This window comes from Spermophilus citellus (assembly GCF_964194105.1).
Source record: "Spermophilus citellus genome assembly, chromosome: 7".
NCBI classification, from domain to species: domain Eukaryota; kingdom Metazoa; phylum Chordata; class Mammalia; order Rodentia; family Sciuridae; genus Spermophilus; species Spermophilus citellus.
The window spans coordinates 116,231,869-116,252,269 of record NC_138188.1 but is presented as its reverse complement, the minus strand read 5'-3'; the positions used below and the strand labels follow the sequence as shown (position 1 = coordinate 116,252,269).

The window sequence follows — 20,401 nt, the reverse complement described above, 5'->3', positions numbered from 1 at the left end:
AATGCCAAATGACTTCTTTGATATAAGGGGAGTAACCAAGGACAGGGTAGGGACGAAGAGCTTGAGAAGAAGATTAACATTAAACAGGGATGATAGGTGGGAGGGAAAGGGAGAGAGAAGGGAAATTGCATGGAATTGGAAGGTGATCCTCAGGGTTATACATAATTACATAAAAGAGGAAAGGAGGGGTAAGATAAAAATAATACAAGTGGAAGAAACGATTTACAGTAGAGGAGGTAGAGAGAGAAAAGGGGAGGGGAGGGGAGGGAAAGGGGGATAGTAGAGAATAGGATAGACAGCAGAATACATCAGTCACTAGAATGGCAATATGTAAATCAATGGAAGTGTAACTGATGTGATACAGCAATCTGTATACGGGGTAAAAATGGGAGTTCATAACCCACTTGAATCAAACTGTGAAATATGATATATTAAGAACTATGTAATGTTTTTTTTTTGTTGTTGTTGTTGTTGTTTTTTCTTTATCATGAAATAGTTTATTTATCTTTAGCAAGTTATGGAATTTCAATTATTTAGATTCTGGGGTTAAAGATCTAATTAATGGGTTTTGAACTTGGATTCAGAGATGACCATTTGGAAATTAATGTTTAAGCTTTGTTCACATTAAACCCTCTTCTTTTTTTTTTTTTTTTTTTTTTTTTTTTTTTTTTTTATTGGTTGTTCACAACATTACAAAGCTCTTGACATAACCCACTTCATACATTGGACTGAAGTGGGTTATGAACCCCCAATTTTACCCCAAATGCAGCTTGCAGAGTCACATCGGTTACACCTCCACATTTTTACATAATGTCCTATTGGTAATTGTTGTATTCTGCTACCTTTCCTATCCGCTACTATCCCCCCTCCCCTCCCCTCCCAGCTTCTCTCTCTACCCCATCTACTGTAATTCATTTCTCTCCTTGTTTATTTTCCCATTCCCTCACAACCTCTTGTATGTAATTTTGTATAGCAATGAGGGTCTCCCTTCATTTCCATGCAATTTCCCTTTTCTCACCCTTTCCCTCCCATCTCATGTCTCTGTTTAATGTTAATCTTTTCTTCCTACTCTTCCTCCCTGCTCTGTTCATAGTTGCTCTCATTATATCAAAGAAGACATTTGGTATTTGTTTTTTAGGGATTGGCTAGCTTCACTAAGCATAATCTGCTCTAGTGCCATCCATTTCCCTGAAAATTCTATGATTTTGTCATTTTTTATTGCTGCATAGTACTCCATTGTGTATAGATGCCACATTTTTTTATCCATTCATCTACTGAGGGGCATCTGGGTTGGTTCCACAGTCTAGCAATTGTGAATTGTGCTGCTATGAACATCGATGTGGCAGTATCCCTGTAGCATGCTCTTTTAAGGTCTTCAGGGAATAGTCCAAGAAGGGCAATAGCAGGGTCAAATGGTGGTTCCATTCCCATCTTTCCCAGGAATCTCCAAACTGCTTTCCAAATTGGCCGCACCAATTTGCAGTCCCACCAGCAATGTACAAGTGTACCCTTTTCTCCACAGCCTCTCCAGCACTTATTGTTGTTTGACTTCATAGTGGCTGCCAATCTTACTGGAGTGAAATGGTATCTTAGGGTGGTTTTGATTTGCATTTCTCTGACTGCTAGAGATGGTGAGCATTTTTTCATGTACTTATTGATTGATTGTATATCCTCCTCTGAGAAGTGTCTGTTCAGGTCCTTGGCCCATTTGTTGATTGGGTTATTTGTTGTCTTATTGTCTAATTTTTTGAGTTCTTTGTATACTCTGGATATTAGGGCTCTATCTGAAGTGTGAGGAGTAAAGATTTGTTCCCAGGATGTAGGCTCCCTGTTTACCTCTCTTATTGTTTCTCTTGCTGAGAAAAAACTTTTAAGTTTAATTAAGTCCCATTTGTTGATTCTTGTTGTTAACTCTTGTGCTATGGGTGTCCTATTAAGGAATTTGGAGCCCGACCCCACAATTTGTAGATCGGATCCAACTTTTTCTTCTATCAGAAGCAGAGTTTCTGATTTGATATCAAGCTCCTGGATCCATTTTGAGTTAACTTTTGTGCATGGCGAGAGAAAGGGGTTCAGTTTCATTTTGTTGCATATGGATTTCCAGTTTTCCCAACACCATTTGTTGAAGATGCTATCCTTCCTCCATTGCATGCTTTTAGCCCCTTTATCAAATATAAGATAGTTGTAACTTTGTGGATCAGTCTCTGTGTCCTCTATTCTAAACCATTGGTCCACCTGCCTGTTTTGGTACGAGTACCATGCTGTTTTTGTCACTATTGCTTTGTAATATAGTTTGAAATCTGGTATCACTATACCGCCTGATTCACACTTCCTGTTTAGAATTGCTTTTGCTATTCTGGGTCTTTTATTTTTCCATATGAATTTCATGATTGCTTTGTCAATTTCTACAAGATATGCCGTTGGGATTTTGATTGGCATTGCATTAAACCTATAGAGAACTTTTGGTAATATCGCCATTTTGATGATGTTAGTTCTGCCTATCCATGAACAGGGTATGTTTTTCCATCTTCTAAGATCTTCATCAACTTCTCTCTTTAGGGTTCTGTAGTTTTCATTATATAAATCTTTCACCTCTTTTGTTAGGTTAATTCCCAAGTATTTTATTTTTTTTGAGGATATCTTGAATGGAGTGTTTTTCCTCATTTCCGTTTCCGAAGATTTGTCGCTGATATACAGAAATGCCTTTGATTTATGCGTGTTGATTTTATATCCTGACACTTTGCTGAATTCATTTATTAGCTCCAGTAGTTTCTTTGTAGACTCTTTTGGGTCTTCTAGGTATAGAATCATGTCATCTGCAAATAGTGATAATTTAAGTTCTTCTTTTCTAATTTTTATGCCTTTAATTTCTTTCGTCTGTCTAATTGCTCTGGCCAGTGTTTCGAGAACTATATTGAATAGAAGTGGAGATAGAGGGCATCCCTGTCTTGTTCCGGATTTTAGAGGGAATGCCTTCAACTTTTGTCCATTCAGAATGATGCTGGCCTGAGGCTTAGCATAGATAGCTTTTACAATGTCAAGGTAGGTTCCTGTTATCCCTAATTTTTCTAATGTTTTGAACATAAAGGGATGCTGTACTTTGTCAAATTCTTTCTCTGCATCTATCGAGATGATCATATGGTTCTTATCTTTAAGTCTATTGATGTGGTGAATAACATTTATTGATTTCCGTATGTTGAACCATCCTTGCATCCCAGGGATGAATCCTACTTGGTCATGGTGCACAATTTTTTTGATGTGTTTTTGTATTCGATTCGCCAGAATTTTATTGAGGATTTTTGCATCTAGGTTCATTAGAGATATTGGTCTGTAGTTTTCTTTCTTTGAGGTGTCTTTGTCTGGTTTCGGAATCAGGGTGATGTTGGCCTCATAGAATGAGTTTGGAAGAGCTCCCTCTTTTTCTATTTCCTGAAATAACTTGAAAAGTATTGGTTTTAATTCTTCTTTAAAGGTTTTGTAAAACTCCGCTGTATATCCATCCGGTCCTGGGCTTTTCTTGGTTGGTAGTCTCTTGATGGCTTCTTCAATTTCATCCATTGATATTGGTCTGTTCAAATTGTGTGTATCCTCCTGACTCAGTCTGGGCAAATCATATGACTTAAGAAATTTATCGATGTCTTCACTATCTTCTATTTTGTTGGAATATAGGTTTTCAAAATAATTTCTAATTTTCTTCTGTATTTCTGTAGGATCTGTTGTAATATTGCCTTTTTCATCCCGTATGTTAGTAATTTGTGTTCTCTCTCTTCTTCTCTTCGTTAGCATGGCTAAAGGTCTGTCGATCTTATTTAATTTTTCGAAGAACCAACTTTTAGTTTTGTTAATTTTTTCAATAGTTTCTTTTGTTTCAATTTCATTGATTTCCGCTCTAATTTTAATTATTTCTAGCCTTCTGCTACATTTGCTGTTGTTTTGCTCTTCCTTTTCCAGGGCTTTGAGGTGAAGTGTGAGCTCATTTATTTGTTGGTTTTTTCTTTTTTTGAGGAATGACCACCAGGCGATGAATTTTCCTCTTAAAACTGCTTTCATTGTGTCCCATAGATTCCGATATGTTGTGTCTGTATTTTCATTTATCTCTAAGAATTTTTTAATTTCGTCCTTTATGTCTTCTGTAACCCATTGATCATTCAGTAACATATTGTTCATTTTCCATGTGATGTAGGATTTTTCCTTCCTTCTTTTATCATTGATTTCCAGTTTCATTCCATTATGATCAGATAAAATGCATGGTATTATCTCCACCCCTTTATATTTACTGAGGGTTGCCCTATGGCATAATATATGGTCTATTTTTGAGAAGGATCCATGTGCTGCTGAGAAAAAAGTATATCCATTTGATGATGGTTGATATATTCTATATATGTCAGTTAAGTCTAGGTTGTTGATTGTGATATTGAGTTCTATAGTTTCTTTATTCAATTTTTGTTTGGAGGATCTGTCCAACGGTGAAAGAGGTGTGTTGAAGTCACCCATAATTATTGTGTTGTGGTCTATTTGATTCTTGAACTTGAGGAGAGTTTGTTTTATGAATGTCGCAGCACCATTGTTTGGTGCATAAATATTGATAATTGTTATGTCTTGTTGGTGAATGGTTCCTTTTAACAGTATATAATGACCTTCTTTATCCCTTTTGATTAACTTAGTCTTGAAGTCGATTTTATTCGATATGAGGATGGCCACTCCTGCTTGCTTACGAGAACTGTGTGCGTGGTATATTTTTTCCCATCCTTTCACCTTCAGCCTGTGTATGTCTCTTCCAATCAGATGTGTCTCCTGGAGGCAGCATATTGTTGGATTTGTTTTTTTAATCCATGATACCAGCCTATGTCGCTTTATTGGAGAGTTTAGGCCGTTAACATTCAGAGTTACTATTGATATATGGTTTGAACTTCCATCCATGTTTGAATGTTTATCCTTTTTTTTTTTTTAATATTTAGTTTGTTTCTCCGTGATTATCTTTCCCCTCGCCCTCTGTCTTTACTGAGGCACTTCCCACTGATGGTTTTGGTTATTGTTTTTCATCTCTTCCTCGTGTAGTGTTTTGCTCAAAATGCTTTGCAATGCAGGTTTTCTGGCTGCAAATTCTTTTAGCTTTTGTTTATCATGAAAGATTTTTCTTTCGTTGTCATATCTGAAGCTTAATTTTGCTGGATACAGAATTCTTGGTTGGCATCCATTGTCTTTCAGTGTTTGAAATACATTGTTCCAGGATCTTCTCGCTTTCAGTGTCTGTGATGAAAAATCCGTTGTCAACCTTATTGGTTTACCCCTAAATGTAATCTGTCTCTTTTCTCTTGTAGCTTTTAATATTTTCTCCTTGTTCTGTATATTGGATAGCTTCATAACAATGTGTCTTGGCGTTGGTCTACTGTGATTTTGTGTGCTCGGTGTCCTGTATGCATCTACAATTTGTATATCTGTTTCCTTTTTTATTTCTGGAAAGTTTTCTGTAATTATCTCATTCAGCAGGTTATTCATTCCCTTGGCATGAATCTCTGTGCCTTCCTCTATCCCGATGACTCGTAAGTTTGGTTTTTTTAAGTTATCCAAAATCTCTTGGATGTTTTTCTCGTGATTCTTAACCAGCCTATCTGAGTTGGCTAGACTCTTTTCAAGTTGATATATTTTGTCTTCATTATCTGACGTTCTGGCTTCTACTTGCTCCACTCTGTTAGTGATACTCTCGATTGAGTTTTTAATTTGGTTTATCGTTTCCTTCATTTCTAGAATTACTGTTTGATTATTTTTTATAATCTCTATCTCCTTATAAAGATGCTTAACTTCTTCTTTTAGCTGTTTATGTAACTCATTCTCAATGTGTTCTTTCGCTGCTTGAATTTGCTGTCTCGTATCCTCTTTGAGGTTCCATTCCATCTGTCTAAGGTGTTCCTTGAGGTCTTTATATGACCATTTTTCTGATGACTCTAGGTCCTCCTGAGTATTTAGGCTGTCCTGCATTGCTTGTACTCCTCTTCTTCCTTGCTTCTTGAAGCTGCTCATGTTGCTTCTTGTTCTGGTTGACTGCTGGGTTAGTGTTATTTTCCTATAAATTTATTTGATGCTAGGGAGGAAAGGTATTAGAAGGGAAGGGAAGGAGTCACTAAGGAGAATGAGAGTAGGCAGGTAGAATTCAAGGAAGGGGGGATAAGAAAAATGAAAAGACAAAAGAAGAAAGAAATAGGAACTAAAAAAGAACAAAAATTTAAAAAAATATTAATAATAATTAAAAAAAATAAATAAAATTGAGATTAGAAGTGAAAGAAGGAGAAAAAAAAGAGAAAAGAAAGAAAAAACAAGATTGAAAAATGAAGATGAAAGAAAAACCCCAATCAATCAAAAAAAAAAAGAAAAAAAAGAAAAAAAAAACAATAAAAAAGACTAATAAATGCCGTCTTAGAGTTTGATTAACTTCTCTTCCACTAGGTGGCGCTGTGCCCCCCAGGTCAAGTCTTTCCCGTCAGTAAGCGGGAACCAATCACTGTGCAGCAGCTCCTCCCAGACTGGGCGAGTCTCCAATCCTGAGTGCCTAGGGCCTCCTCTTGTGTCCAAACACTTCCACTTTTCCTCTAGCCAGGCCCCTCTCACCACAATACTGGCTACAGGCCGGGTCTGCTGCTCCCGGGAGCCCTGTTTTCATGAACGACTGGGCTCACTCCTCCAGATTGCCATTCCCTCAGACCCTAAGCTTGTAGAGCTTGGTGCTGAGAATCCTCAGCGAATTTTGCTTGCCCTCCTGTAGCCACACCCCCGTAGCTGGTGCAAGAGACCTCAACAGCCATCCCTGGAGGGAGCGGCAGTCCCGCAGCACCTCTGACTCCCTTGGGCTGGCTGTAGCACTCTCGGGAGAGCTGGGAGGGGCTCTTAAGGTTTCCCTGATGCGTGGGGAGGGAGAACCAGGAGACCACACACCTGCTGCAGCAGGCTTCAATGAATTTATCTCCTCCGCTGCAGTCCTGCCACGCCAGCCCTCTGTCACAGTGGTGTCCTCAGCAAACGGCTGCAGTTCGCCTCCCCCTGCCGGGCGACCAATGCCTCGAGCGGGTCCCCACTGTCTCCCAAGCCCCGCCTGGACCCTGCGGCCACTACCCACGAAGGCCCGGCAGGCATCCACCTCCGGGGAATGAGAAGCGCTGACCAGCCGCCTCAGCCGGATAGCTTAATGCTGAGTCGCAGCTGTCTGTCTTAGCTTTTCAGACGCGGTGGTGCGGGGCACGGAACAGGAGGGGCTTACTCACTTCCCGCCGCCAACTTTCTCCTCTCGCTATTTCGGGATGATGGCGGGGTGCTGGCTCACTCTCTCCGGTGTGTCTCTGCTTCGAGCTCCCGCGCCTCTCTCAGCCGCGGTTTCTACAGCCGGCGCTGCCCTGTTCGCTCTTTCCGCCCCCGGCGTTCCCGGCTTCTAGCTGCACCGCGGCCCGGTCCGTGTCTTTATGGCTCGTGGCGCCCGGGGCCGGGGAGGCGACGGCCTGACTCCGGCAAGTATCACAGTCCCCAGGCCCCGAGTCCCGGCGGCCACACACCGACACTTCTTAAAGACCTACCAGATCCCTGCAGGACCCCTCTTCATGGAATTCTGCTAGAAGTTCCTCAGTGTGAAGACTGCCGCTGTTCCAAAGGGTCTTTTTGATCCCGTTAGTGCAGCGACATCAGAGTCCCTGCTTCCTCCTCGGCGGCCATGTTCCAACCTATGTAATGTTTTGAACGACAACAATAAAAAAAAAAAAACCCTGAGACTTGAGCATATAAAATGCATTATTTTATTCTTGATAACTTCAAAATATTTAGGCAAGAAAAAAAAATTTAAACTGCTTTGAAAAAGTCCACCAAGATATCGGAACAGCACAATACATGAATAGTTAGGAAAAATAAAAAATGACAACAGACAAACAGAAACCACTAAACAGGGCAAAGTCTATGTCCGATCATATTAGAATGCATTGAACAGTGCTATCATGTACTATTTACCCAAGTTTTTCACTGACTATGACACTAGCTTTATTTTCAGATACACATGCATGTTACTTAATTCCCAGGGCAAAGTTAATTTTACGTTTTGAAGTATAAAGTATTTTCCTCATTTTAGTTCACTTGTTCAAAAGTTAAAACTAATGAATGTTCGCCTCATCAATGCAAAGCAAAGGAAACAGGTATGATTATATCCCTGGTAAAATAGTGCTTACTTTCTGAATGGCCCTTTAACATTAGGAGATATTGATGATAGGCCTGGAATTTTTCTAACAAATGATTTTTTTCTGGCTCCTTCACACATTCCTGAAAATATCTTGCAAATGATAAGAACAATAATAATACTCTATTTTATTTTAATTACTGCTAAACATTTTCACAACTATTATTGCTTTAGTGCTGCCGTTAAGATTTTGAGATTAGAGAAGCAAATAATGTTACTTGGTCAATCAGGGTACCCACAGGAAATATTTAGCACTTTTGAAAAAGGAAAATTTGGGGAAAGTTTATTCATAAGAAGATTACAAAAGTCTGAGTACAGCTAAATCATAGTGGTTGGCACAACAGCCAAGGGCCCTGGCCTGAAGAAACAAGAGGCTTCTGGAATATCATATATAGTCATAGAGAATCAGATGCCTGGGAGAAACAGTAAGCCTCATTGAGAAGCATAGCTCACTGGAGAAGGTCTTACAAGGGGGAATGGGAGCATGAAAAATTTTCCTCTCATCTTTCCCACTCTCCTGGTCTCTCTTGCCAAGGTCACCTATTGCTTGACCCAAACCAAGCCTGAGGTTGCAGGAACTTTTATGTTATCCGAAAACATCAGCCACCTCTGACTAAAAGTGAGTGAGAAAAGATAAAGAAATAAATGTGAAGAGCTGATGGAAGAGACCCAGCACAGTTATGCACATTCAATAGAACTGGGTCAATTAACATTTTGCTTCAGACTATTGTTATTATAATCATTTAATTGAAAGAAAATAACTGTCAAAGACAATTTTACACCTTGCTCCCTGCATTCAAGCCCACTTAATGGGAGTGCTTGTTTCCTTTCTCTTGGGAAAGCCAAAAGTAGGCACATTGGCTCTGATAGTCATATCAGAATAATAGGAATCCTTGTGTTCACTTTTAGTTGAAAAATAACTATTTTCTGTTAAATATCAAATCTTAAGTCTTAGCCCAAACCATGAATATTATTAAAGTTTTTTCCCCAGCCTTGGCCCATTCATGCTGGGAAGCTGCAGTGGAAAGAGGGCTATTGTCAGTTTCATCCTCACCCTCCCATCACTGCAATAGCCCCCCTGATTTTGTCTCCTCCAGAATCAAGACTGGAGATGCAGAGAGAAATCTGACTTGACTGATCAGTCATGATCTGGCTCTAGTGCGCCCTGGACTTTATAACCCAAAGCTGACTCCTTATTTGGACTTATTTTTACAGACCATCACATAACCCTCACTGGGAACTTTGTTATAAACATCCTGGCCTCCAGCCATGCTTCTCTTCTGGCAGGATGCTCTTCACCCTCTATTCTTTCAGCTTCTCCATTTCACACCACCACCAGCATCCTGCTGAGTTTGCTTCACCCATCACCCCTGGCAGAGAGACCTTGAGGCAACTTACCCTTTATAATTAACCTAGGCCAGCTCCATCCACATGCTCCACATCCTTAACTTTGGTTACTAAAAGAGAAGCTGTTCCTTATGTAGTCATCCCTCTTTGCTCTGATATCAAGCCCACTCTCAAAGCTTCTTGCCCTTTAGATTTTATAAGTACGGTTGCATCAAGTCTATCATGCTTCCTGGGTACATCCCACTCTGAGTGGTTTTCCTGAAGACCCCTATTTGAAGGTAGAGGATAAATGCCCCTGTTCTCCAATAACTCCTTCCTGAGAAATTCTTTCCTCATGACCCATTCAACATCAATTCTTTTATTGGACTAAAGTTGGAAAAAATCAGTTTGCAGCAACATTCTTTGCAAATACTACATGAGTCTAGCACCTAACTTTAGAATACAAGAGGAAATACTTGCCTACTTTGGGACCACAGCCAAAAACTGAAATAGAATCTTATTTGAAAACTCTTGATATATTACTTGCTTTTTAACATTTCATAACACTCTAAGAAGGAGGTTGCTATGAATCCCATTTTATTGGTGTATTTTTAGAGAGATGAGTTTTCTGAGATTACCTAACTATAAATTATGCATCAAGTTGTTTACTCCAAGACCAATGATTTTCCACTTAAAGCCAGTTTTGATAAAGAAATTAAAGCTGCATGAATAAGGTGCTTATCCATGACCAAGAACAGTGAAGTTCACTTAGAACGTATACACTGAATAAATACTAATGGGGTAGGGAGGAAGAGCATGAGAAGAAGATTACCACTAAATAGGGAAGAGAGGTGGGAGGGAATGGTCGGGAGAAGGGGAATTGCATGGAAGATGGAAGGAGACCCTCATCGTTATACAAAATACATGTATGATGATGTGAGGGAAAAAAAAGAAATGTGTCACATTAGATTGGGTAGAGAGAAGTGATGGGAGGGGAAGGGAGGGGATGGGGAGATAGGAAGGGCAGCAGAATAAAATAGACACTAGTATTGCTGTATGTATATACATGTCTGTATAACCAACTGATTCTGCAACCTGTACACTCAGAAAAATGAGAAATTATACCACATTTGATTCAAATGTATGATATGTCAAGATCATTGTATTGTCATGTGCAACTAATAAAAAAAATTACCATACTGAAGATATATGGCCTTCTATCCTAAGGTTCAGGATAAAGTTGAGAAGAGTAGTGCCAGGTTTGAGTTGTCAGATATGACTGCCCTTCTTGATGACTGTCCGAGAGACTAAGATAAAAATCCTAACATTTTATTTCCTTTCTAACTCATTGTAAATCCTGTGACAGACCTAGGCCAACCTCCACATCTTATGATTTTTGCTGATTCTTTTTAGCTCTTATTTGTTGATGCCCAAAGGAAGTAGTTCAAAATGGGCTACATTTCAGATGTTAGAAACTCAGAAAAAGTATTCAGAGGGAGGTGCCCCAGCTTTCTTTTTCCCTCCAAGTTAAAAAGCCTGACCATGCAATGGGAAATGCCCTTGAGCATAATGATCTTGGCCCATTCTTGCCAATAACTGTTCTTTATTGCCTGTCTCTTCTCACTTCAGCTCAACACCACAAAATGACGCAGTTCTTTACCTTTTCTCCCCACCTAACTCTTGTCATGAAGATTTAATCTTTCTTCTAAAAGGGAGAATATTTTGACTCCATACATGGGCTTTGCAATGTGTATTACCCATCCCTCCAAAAAGAAATTTTTGTAATACATTTTTTGTGTGATTCTATTTGTTAGATAGAAGTTTTAAAAATTTCATTAGTTCCTCAGAGAGATTCATGAACCAAGTAAATGCAGATCCCCTTGCCCTATCCTACTACTCTGCAGTGCTTTCCAAATTAAGCATCCCTGGTTCTTTCTATAGCTGCCTAAATCTCATTATTTGATCCCAGTGCTGGTGGTTTTGTTCCGAATGCCTGTTTAGTTATCTCATTCCTGGGACAATACTTCAGAAGCCAATATTATTTCTCTTCTGCATCATCATCATCATCATCAATTTAATAGCAGTCTGTTTAAAATTTAATTACTAGTTTTGACATAGAATTCTGAAAGTCAAAAGTAAACTTCTGCTGAGTGAAGTAGCATTTCCTTTCATCATTCTAAAATTACACTGTTGATTATGAAGGAACCAACTGGTTCCATCCTCCATGTTCAGGAGCTCTAATTAGGCTTCTTCTACCTCTATTCACTTCCCTCCAGGGGAATAGCCTCTTCTTTGATTGGTCAGGTTGGGAGGAGTAGTTGAGTATGTTCAGCTCATACGCTTCCTTCCTGTTTTTATTAGATAGCAATGGCTAGCTAGTTATGTCAATCTGTCTAATACAGGCAGAAAATATAAGGAAGGTCTTTGAAATGCAGATGTGAAGTCATATTCTACATTGAGTTTTGTCAGTAATAAAAATGGCATGTTGGGTTTCTGTATATTGGATACATACCTTATTTCCCTATTCTAGATGTGGACTTGGTAGTGGGGAGAAGGCATTATGTAATAACTAGTTAAAACCATCTTATCACTCAGATTTAGTATGATCCTTCATTCTAACATTATGGAATTTGAATTTGAAAACCTGTCTTTCTGTGGACAGATTTTTGATTATTTCCTTCTCACCCCTCACAGGGCCTGGCTGAGTACTTCATTTTAGGTTTTTCACATGTCAGTCCTTCCAAACTCCTATATAGTTAATTATCAGTCCTTCTCTTTCTTTTTCTTAATTTTATACTTGAATTTTAAATTAGAGTAACCACAATTGCAAGATTCAGGGGTGACTATCTGGCTTATTGTTCCCACATGCTTCCTAAGTTTTTCCTGGAACCCCTAAATTGGGTGTGATTGCTTGAGAATCTCATGATAATAAATATCAATTGTAGTGAAACAAATTATCCAAAATTGAGCAGCTTAAGAAAACAATAAGCATTATAATTATAAAACCATTTCTGTGCATTAAAAATTTTTTAAAAAACTGGCTGGGTGCTTCTCATTCAGGCTCTCCAAGGTCACAGTGAAGATGTTAACAGGGCCTCAGCACCTGAGGCTCTGCTGGAGCTGGGTATCCATTTCCAAAATGGCCCACTGATTGGGTTGGCAGCTGGGAGTCCCAGTTCCTCACCGGCTATTTTCAAGGCCTTAGTTCTTTGCTATGAAAATCTCTGTATAGGGCTGTTGGAGTGTTTTTAGGAAATGGCTGCTGGTTTCCCCCCACACCCTCCAGGCATTCATTCAACACAGCAAAGCAAGAGGTGCAGCAGCTTCCTCATTTTCACATGGTCTTTCCACAAGATCCTTGGTGACAAGTCATCTCTGCCCCATGTGGAAGGAGAATATATAATGGCAGAAATATTGGGGGCCAGAGCCTGGCTGCTATACTCATAGACACTTAATAATTCATCTCCCTGTTTTACTAATCCAAATTACATCCTCAGTTAATTGTTACTATTTCCTCCCCTTTTGCATAATACTGAATATGGGTGGAGCTGTATGACTTTCTTCATAGAGGTCTACCATTTTATTGCCTCTTTAAAATAGAGCAGCAAATCTGACTATTGTTTTGAAGGAACATTCTCCATGCTCTGATTCCAAGTTTCTTTCCCCAGGAACTTAAAACCATAAACAGGATAAGTAAAACTTGTTGTTTTGTCCAACAGTTGGAGGAAAAAAGTTTTAAGTACACATGAATCAACCTTTACACATGAAATTAATGAACTGCTAGTCTGGAAAATAAACCTTTACAAATTGTGGAGGCATGGTTTTCTTTTTTTTTTTTTTTTTTTTTAAAGAGAGAGTGAGAGAGGGGAGAGAGAGAGAGGGAGAATTTTCAATATTCATTTCTAGTTCTCAGCAGACACAACATCTTTGTTGGTATGTGGTGCTGAGGATCGAACCCGGGCCGCACGCATGCCAGGCGAGCGCGCTACCGCTTGAGCCACATCCCCAGCCCGAGGCATGGTTTTCACAAAGAACATGTTCTCAAACCATGATGCAATTAAATAAATAACAAAAGGGAGACCAAAGAGGAAGGTGTAATCTTCTGCCATTTAATGAGACTAGAGCTGTCTGAAGACCAAAACCACATATGTAGAAAACAGGAAAGAAAATTATCAGACATCTTCATTAGTGACCACAGGTACCAAATCCCACCTCCTCCCCAGACACACAAATACACACACACACACACATACACACAGACACACAGACACACACACATATACACACACAAAATAACAAAACAAATACAGGGGTTACCACAAAAAATACTGTATAAGGGTGGTTTATATTAGAAAATCAATAACGGAATTAACAAATCAAAGAAATAAAGGACATCATTCCAATAGATGCAAAAAAGCATTTGATAAAATTCAATATCTATTCCTGAATGAAATAACCAGTAAATTAATAATACAAAAAAACTTCATTACAAGAGAAAGAACACCTATTAAAAAAAACACCTACTATACATATCCTTAGCTGACACCACTAAAAACAAATACAACAAACTATAGAAGATTTTTATGGAGAAAATTATTTATTAAAATCATTTATTAAAAATTAGTTTATTTGAAGGGATTAAAAATAACCTAAATGATAAATGATCTTGAATAATCAGTCTCACTATCATGAAGATTTTGATTCTCTTCAAATTGACTTATATGTTCAATTTCAGTACAATTTCAGTCTATACTGCAATAGAATTTCCAGTAAACATGGCAAGCTGAATCCATTATTAAGATAGAGATGATTATTAGATGAGGTATAAAAATAACACTAAATATTATTTTCAAAAAAAAACAAGAAAAATCACAGATGGGACAAGATATTTGAATATATATAACTTATAAAGTTTAATATTCAGAGTATTCTAGGCCTTTCTACAAATAAAGACTTAAAAGAAAAGCACAATTAAAAAAAAACAGATAACAGACTTAAACAGGCACTTCCAAAATAAACAAATGAAAATGTGAGTAACCTTATTAGTAGTCAGGAAAAGTCAATTAACACCCAAACCATGTGTGACTACTGATGCATTAGATTGGCAAAATTGAAATTCTGACAATACAATGGTTGTCATAGATTTGAAATAATAGGATCTGCCATATACTGCTCTCAGATGTGTAAATTGGTGCAACTTTGGAAACTGGTCTATAAAATGAAATTAAGTATAAGCATAGCTGGCAATTCTACTTCTGAAAATATACTTTAATCATTAAAATGAACACCAAAGGCATGTATAAGAAAAAATTCAGCAGAACAGTCTGAAGAACAAAAAGAAAATACCTGAATTTTTAATTCACAGTAGAATGGACAAACCATTGTATATTCATGTGATGAAATCATATGCAGCAACTATAAATAAAGAAACTATAGCAACGCATGTTAACACAGACAAGAACATAATGTCTAATCTCAAAATACATAATACTTGTTGAAAGAGAGAAGATTCATACATGATTCCTTTTTATGATGGACAAAACTTGATTATATTCAGGGCATAAAATGATATTTAATACAATCTATATTGTGAAGTGATTGTCAAAATCAAGCTAGTATATCCATTCTTTCACATAGTTACCTTCATTTTTGGTAATGAAATACTTAGATCTACTCTATTAGCAAATTTCAAGTATATAATACATTATAGTCAAACAATAAACTACCATTTTTAATATTAACATTAGTATTATCAGTACTAGTAATAGTATTAACATCATTATTATTGACTATGTCACCATGCTGTACATTAAGTCTGCAGTACATGACTCATTTTAAGTACAATTCTAGAACTGTCTAAGGTAAATACAAAATTTTTGAAGAATACATACACAGATAATAAGATAAGGAAAAGCAGAGAATTATTAGGCTAAGCTTCAGTCTGTATATTACCTCTGGGAATGAGCCATGAAAGGGGAGAGGGATGCTGTGGTGATGTCAAGAGTGCTGATAATATTCTATTTCTTATGCTGGTGCTGCAAATAGAAAACTCCTTTTCATTTTCTTTAAACAGATCATAAATAAATGTATAGTATTTTATATGAAGTGATTTTTGATACAATGTTTAACTGCACCTTTTTAGAATGTTCAAGTACCTTTAGAAATGGAATTATCCAAGAATATAAATTTTAAAGAAAATCCTATTTAACATTGGAAGTCTATATTTTAGTGTACACTAAACTACATAGTTTAGTCATGTTTAAAAGTACAGTCTGTAATTACAGTCTGTAATCCCAGCACCTAAGAAGATAGAGGCATGCAAGTTTAAGACGCTCAGCACCCTGTTTCAAAATAAAAAATAAAAAGGACTGGGGATCTATCTCAGTGGTAAAGTACCCCTGGTTTCAATTCCCAGCACCAAAAAGAAAAATTAAAAAAATAATCATTCCCTTTATATGAATTTGATATTCTAAACCTTTAAATTACTTAAAGAATATTTTAGAATGAAAAACGTGGATTGTTTTAAATGCCTATAGTATAAGCCATGTCATACCACCATTTTGTCACAAGAGGGACTAAATACTCAGAAAGTACAGCTTTCCTTTTTGGACTTAAGAATATTTCTCTATGGACTGGGGCTGTGGCTCAGTGGTGGAGTGCTTGCCTAGCATGTGTGAGGCACTGGGTTTGATTCTCAGCACCTCATACAAATAAATAAATTTTAAAAATAAAGATCCATTGACAACTAAAAAAATTATTCAAAATATTTTTTTAAATGCTCTAATATTAATTTTTACACACTCTATTTTTGTCAGCACATGTGTTTTAGAGTAAAGTACTATTATACTTTTATAATAATAACAAAATAACTAAATTACCAGTTTACTTCTGAATTGATATAGATTATACAGAAATTCTTTAACTTACTGAACAATTATAATTTCTATTTACTTTCTGGAAAAAAGATTTTGTTTTTATATAAGCACTAATGCTGAGTAGATGTGTGTGTGTGTGTATATATATATATATATATATATATATATATATATGACATATATTATTTTATATATTTATATCTTATATATTACATAATATATAATATATATTTATATAAACAATATATGTTATATATATGCTTAATTTTAAAATTTAATTTCTATATACCTTTGAGCATTTGCAACCAATCCTAAATTTGATAAAATAAATCAAGTACTTATGTATCTATTGTTAGTCTCTACTTTACCCACTTGGCAACTTCCTCTGCTCTAAGGAGGTTTAAGCGTTTCTGGAAGCTCTTTCAGTGGTCACTATATATGGACAAGGAGAGGTAACTTACTGACACAATTCACTTAACACTTTAAATATTGCTCTTTTTTAAAAAGTTTTGTGTTTATAAAGGTAGGCTATAAATAGTTTGAAAATCACTGGATTAGACTGGTAGAAAAGAATAATATCAGTTGGAAAGTACAAAATTTTTTCCCGTGTGTTAACTCATTATGTCTTTTCAAGGTGAATTGTGAACTCTGAGAGGTAGCATGTCTTATTCACCACTGTATCCCCAGTGCATAGAATAAATCCAAATGCAACTATTACTTAACAAGTAAATATATTAAATGAATAAACAGCTCCAGAAGATAGAAACAACAAGTATTATCTAAATTTTATCAAAAAAAAGGAAGCTGATAATAACAGACGTGCAAAGGATCACATTAACACTAAGTAAAACAATCAAATTAGAGCCCAAGCCCTCCATTTCCTGGTTCTGAATACTGCTTTGATCAAACCTGGGAAAAGGGAGGGAAGAAAAATTAGGGGGGAAAGGGAATCCAGGAAGGAAGAAAAGAAGAAAGGAAGGGAGGGAAGTTAGGAAAGAGGGAAAAAGCAGGTTTATTTTGCTTTCAGCACTATAACATCTTTCACAGTCTGATCTCTCAAGGAAAGATCAACTATAGTAAAGCCTAAAAGAAAAAAATATTATATCTATTCCTTTTACTTTCATTTTTGAAAAAATATATTGGCAGCAGGGAACAGTACTGTTCTAATTTATATGATTTATGAGAATATCACACTTCTCTTAAAAAGTAAAAATATTTGTATTTTTATGACCACTTTTCTTAAATAAGATTTGGGAAATCAGTGCACATGTCATATGAATCTTTGTCCCAGCTACCATTTCCTTCCCCTTTTGACAGTCCTTTTAACACCTGGGAGGGTTTGCTTTTTCACTTCCTCTTCCTATTTATCAGAGACTACTGGGGACATTCCCTCCCTTCCTGAAGTGGCTTTTGCCCTATTGGTGTCTCCTGGAGTTACAATGGTGGAATAGTCACTAAAGGGATTTAGGGTGAAAATTACATTGGCTTACTATTTTCTATATATTAACCCCATTACACTCAGACATAAGCCCTACATCACATAGAGAGATGTATTTGGTTTTTGATTGCTATAATAAAAAAAATACAACAAAATTATTGATCATCTTAAAATTCTGTAGGTCAGACTCCAGTATATTCTCACCACCCAACATGTATATAATGCTGGATGACTTTTTCCAGGCTTCTTTCAGCTAGGTCATATGGTCCTGTGATCGTATGAGTCATAGAATCCATTGCTAGCCAAGAGGTGTCCTGTAAAGTTCCTCCTGCAGGGTGCTCTATGCTGTCCTTCTTGCATTGTCTTCCATCTGGACAAAGAGGAGATCTAGATATCCACCAGCTGTTCCTCTTTCCCAGAGTTTCTAAGGGAGAATCTATTTTCTGTTCTTTCAAATTGTTGGCAGAATTCAGTTCCTCATGGTTGCTCAAGTCCCTGTTTCCTTTCCAAAACTTCTGAGGGATACATCATTCCTTAATTCATGAGCTTTTCCTTCCTCTTCAAAGCCAGCAACTGTGGGCAGTCCTTCTCAGTTTGCTGTTCCTGTCTGACCTAGTCTCCTTCAGTCATCATCTACTTTTAAAGACTTCAGTGACTAGACTGGAAATACTCAGATACAACAGCATCATCTTCCCATTTCAAGGTCCTTAAACTTAATCCTGTGTGCAAGTGACATATTTGCAGATTCTGGGGATTACCATGTGGACATCTGTGGAAAGCTGATTTTCTGACTACCACAAAGAAAACAACTGCTTAAAGATAATTTAAAATGCAAAAGAGACGTTATTTTCTGTTCACAGCAATTATTTATAATTGTATCAAATGGCTGAAAGCATGACCAACATGCCTAGTTTTTTATAAGTCTTAAACATAAATTTTAATTTTACAAATAACAAGTTTCCTATTTGTTTAACAAATTGACAAATATATAGTCGATTTGTAATTAAGAAATCCAGAAGTGCAAACAACAGACATCACCTTAAGAAGTAATATTTTTCAGAAATAATGAAGGAAGGTAGGGATGCAGAAATGGTAAAAATGAGCAATAAGTATTTTCCCATACTGACCAAATTTTTTCCTAGAAGACAAATCTTATAAGACAGTACATATAGTCAATGCAGCTAACAAAACCAAGAGCCAACCCAGAATGGAAGATGGATGTGAATCAGCAGAAAACAAAGTTAGATTAGATGAAAATATAATATTCCTAAATATTATTTGATGGTAATCACATATCAGCTCCCCTGTGTGTTGTTATCATCCTTGTATAGATAGCACAATACACAGCATCAGGCATGTAGAAGGTACTAAATATTAATAACCTACAAATTAATTCTTTTAAATAAATTAAGTGATATTTATAGATTTTTATGTGCAAGGTACAACTTTAAAAGTCCCTCATGTTTCGTTTGTTCTCCATGCTTTTCAGAGCTTTTTAATAAATTATTTGCTTCACAGTACTATCAGGACCATCATTAAGAAAAATTTTGGTCTCAGTAAGAATAAGAGATTTTCCTCTATAATTTGCATTAAATTATCATCACTTCTGAGAGTATTTGTCTAAAAGTTTTTGAAGTCAAAGACTATTTCTTATCCATCTAAGTCAGGACAGCCACAGAAACAACCTTATACATAGTAAGGACATAGTAAAGTATAAATCAATCGAATGACTATAGGATAAAACCTCAAAAATCATTGAGGTTTTCATTAATTTTTGGCACTTATGTAGTAGAGATTAACTATATAATGCAAGAAGCAATGAACTAAAGAAGCTATTGAAAATATTCCCCCAAAAGTCTTTATTTCCACTCTTTAAGATGTTGAAAATTGGGCTGGGGTTGTGGCTCAGCAGTGGAGTGCTTGCCTAGCATGAGCAAGGCCCTGGGTTCGATCCTCAGCAACACATAAAAATAAATAAAATGAAGGTTTTGTGTCCAACTACAACTAAAAAATAAATATTATAAATAAGATGTTGAAAATTAACTTGAACTATAATGCAATATGTGCCACATCGCTGAGATTTTCAAGCAATAAACTGTATTATTACAGTTCATTTGCAAAAATATAAAGCAGAAAACCTTGAATTTGGTTGGGGAATAACTTTTCAGATTCTCAGTCCTAAAGTATTCACTAATAATATTTTTATTTTTTTGATCTAGGTGTTTATTGTACGTATCTGTACATGTCTAATATAATTCATTTGTAATATTCCTACTTTTCTGCATATAGAAGTCAACCAAAAGCCATATGTGTATTAGTAACTATTGCAGGGGGTATAACTAGAGATTGAACTCAGGGGCACTTGACTACTGAGCCACATCCTCAGGCCTATTTTGCATTTTATTTAGACACAGGGTCTCACTGAGTTGCTTAGTGCCGCACTGTTGCTGAAGCTGATTTTTAACTCATGACCCTCCTATCTCAGTCTCCCATGCTACTGGGATTCCAGGCATACACCACGGAGCCTGGCTTTTATTAGTAACCTTTTGCTGA

At 36.8% G+C, this 20,401-nt stretch overlaps 1 protein-coding gene across 2 annotated transcripts in view; it reads left to right on the top strand.

Moving 5' to 3' along the window:
• OSTN (osteocrin) overlaps positions 1-20,401 on the top strand; it is a 58,853-nt gene that overhangs the window by 30,329 nt on the left and 8,123 nt on the right. The window lies entirely within an intron of this gene.